Consider the following 3,260-nt stretch of genomic DNA (forward strand, 5'->3'; position numbering starts at 1 on the left):
CGCAGGAAAAAAGGGGAAAAAAAAAAAGCAAAAAAAAGCAGCCGGTTTCCATGGAAACCGCGCCGCCGCGCCGAGGTGGGATGGGGACTGTCCCCAGAGTGCCACCCCGCGGGTGGGACGCGCTGTCGCCGTGCCCGGTGTCCCCAAGTCGCCTGCCCGGTGGGCACCGGGGGAAAAAATCCCAAAAAAATCCCCCCGAGGATGGCAGGATGGAGATCCCAGGTGGCGTTGGGACCCCGATTGTCGCCTCCCCGCCTCGCTGTCCCCTCCTCGGCCGGGATGGGGGGTCCCAGGTGGCGTTGGGACCCCGATTGTCGCTTCCCCGCCTCGCTGTCCCCTCGCTGTCCCCTCCTCGCTGTCCCCTCAGTGTCCCCTCCTCGGCCGGGATGGAGATCCCAGGTGGCGTTGGGACCCCATTTGTCGCCTCCCCGCCTCGCTGTCCCCACGCTGTCCCCTCCCCGGCCGGGATGTCGCCGCCACTCCCGGTGCCCCGGGGCAGGGAAGGGCTCGGGGTACCGGAAACGCCGGGAAAACAGGAAATGCCGAAGCGCTGATTGCACCCCAACATCTCCGCCATGACCCCACAAACCGCCCCGGGGAGCTCTGAAAGGCCGCGCTGTCCCCAAGCCGTGGGTGGCACTTGGGGACAGTGCCAGGCTGCCGGGCTGCCACCCCCGCGGTGACACCGGGCTGGGCATGGCAGTGTGCTGCCCGGTGTGGGTAATGGGGTGGTGAAGTTTTGGGGTGCAGGGGGAGCAGGGTGCTGAGATGCCAGGGTGTTGGGATGTTGGGGTATTGGGGTATCAGGGTTTTGGGGTGCCAGGATGTTGGGATGCCAGGAGTATCAGGGTTTTACTTTGGGATGCCAGCGTATCAGGGTTTTGGGATGCCAGGGTATCAGGGTTTTGGGGTCCCAGGGTGGCCCCGGGATGCCAGGGTATCAGGGGTTTGGGGTGCCATGGTGATGAAGTGTTGGGGTGCCAGGATATCAGGGTTTGGGGTATTGGGGTATTAGGGTTTGGGGATTCTGGGAATATCAGGGTGTTAGGGTATCAGGGTTTTTTGGGATGCTGGGATATCAGGGTATTAGGATGTTGGGGTGTCAGGGTGCTGGGGTGCCAGGGGTATTGGGATGTTGGGGGTGCCAGGATATCAGGGTCTTGGGGTATTAGGGTTTCCAGGGAGTTTTGGGGTTCTGGGATATCCCAGGGTTTTGGGGTATTAGGGTATCAGGGTTTTGGGGTTCTGGGATATCAGGGTGTTGGGGTATCAGGGTTTTGGGATCTCAGGTGTTGGGGTATCAGGGTTTTGGGATATTAGAGTATCAGAGTATTGGAATGTCGGGTATCAGGTCAGGATAGGGTGTCAGGGTGCAGGGGTGTTGCAGGGGTGCTGCCTAGGTGTTGGGGTTTTGGGGTATCAGGGTGCCAGTATTGGGATGTCAGGGCAATAAGGGTACTGCAGTGACAGGGTGTTAGGGTGCTGGGATATCAGGAGTGTTGGGATGCCAGGATATTGGGATATCAGGGTGTTGGAATGTTTGGGGTATCAGGGTGCTGGGGTGCCAGGGTATTGGGATGTTGAAGTGTTGGGATATCAGGGTATTGGGATATCAGCATATTGGGATGTTGGGGTGTGTAGAATTTGGGGTGCCAGGATATTGGGATATCAGGGTGTTGGAATGTTGGCGTATCAGGGTGCTGGGGTATCAGGGTGTTGGGGTGCCAGGGTATTGGGATGTTGGGGTGTTGGGATATCAGGGTATTGGGATATCAGGATATTGGGATGTTGGGGTATTAGGAATTTGGGGTGTTGGGATGTTGGGATATCAGGGTGTTGGGGTATTGGGATATTGGGATATCAGGGTGTTGGGATGTTGGGATATCAGGGTGTTGGGATGTTGGGGTATCAGGGTGTTGGGGTATCAGGGTATTGGGATATCAGGGTGTTGGGATATCAGGGTGTTGGGATGTTGGGATGTTGGGGTTTTGGGATATCAGGGTATTGGGATATTGGGATATCAGGGTGGTGGGATATTGGGGTCCCAGGGTGCCAGGCCATTAGGGTGCCAGGGCATTGGGATCTCAGGCTGCAGGGCCACCAGGGTGTCCCCTGGGCACCGGACACCGGCAGTGGTGGCCATGCCACCCTGGTGGCAGTGGCCGTGCCACTCTGGCTGCGACGGCCATGCCACTCTGGCGTTGATGGCCCTGTCACTCTGGTGGTGATGGCCATGTCACTCTGGTGGCATTGGCCATGCCACTCTGGCGGCACTGGCCGTGCCACCCTGGCAGCAGTGGCAGTGCCACCGTGGCCGGGCAGCTGGCGCTGGGTGACGCCGCGGGCTGAGCTCACCCTCCCTGCATTATTTATGTCCCGCGGGCAGCGGTGGCACCCGGCGCGGGTGGCGCCTGCGGGGCCCAACGGCGGGCAGGGACAGCGGCGACACTGCCACCCGCCTGTGCCACCGGGCAGTGCCCACCCCGGGGGCGTGGGGGGTTTCCCGCCCAAGGTCACGGGAAAAGAGGGTCCCCGCTGTCCCCAAACTGGGGTGACCGCCACCCTCACCCCACTCCAAGCACGCGACCCTTTCACCCCGCTGTCCCCGGGGACAGCACGGTGCCACCCCCGCGGTGGCCCTGAGGGGTCGGAGAGCGCGGTGCCACCCCGCTTGTCCCCGCGAGTCCCCGGCGGCGCCGCTCACCTTGGCTCCCGGGCTAAGGTCACCGCAGCTGCGGCGTGCGGCCACCGCCACCGAGCCCGGGGGGCCCGAGCGTACCGGGGGGGACACGAAGTGGGTCAGCCACCTCCGCCACGAGTCCCGCTCGGTGCCACGGCAGGCCTTGTCACCTCCCCCCTCCGGCCGAGGCCACCTCAGCCGGGGGGTGGCACCTGGCCCAGCGCCACTCCTTGGCGGGGGGGACACCCCAACGGCAACGTGGGGACAGCGACACAAAGGCTGCGAGCTGCGCCACCCCCCTGTCGTGCCGGGGGGACGCGGGGCTGGGCGGGGGGGACACGAAACACCGGCCCGGGGTGGGGGTGACGCGGGGGGGTGACGCTGGGGGTGTCACCGGTACGAGGGGGACACCGAGCTGGTGGCGAATCCCATCCCGGGGGGACGCGGAGCTGTCGCGGGGGGTGACACCGACACGGCCGCGCTCCCCAGAGACCCCCAGAAGCCCCGTTATGGGGCTGGGGGACACTCGGGGGTACCCCGGTGCTCCCGGGGCGGTGCCGGGATGATGCTCCTAACCGTC

Source organism: Lichenostomus cassidix, unplaced genomic scaffold (assembly GCF_008360975.1).
Source record: "Lichenostomus cassidix isolate B80296 unplaced genomic scaffold, HeHo_3.0 HiC_scaffold_812, whole genome shotgun sequence".
In the NCBI taxonomy this organism is placed as follows: domain Eukaryota; kingdom Metazoa; phylum Chordata; class Aves; order Passeriformes; family Meliphagidae; genus Lichenostomus; species Lichenostomus cassidix.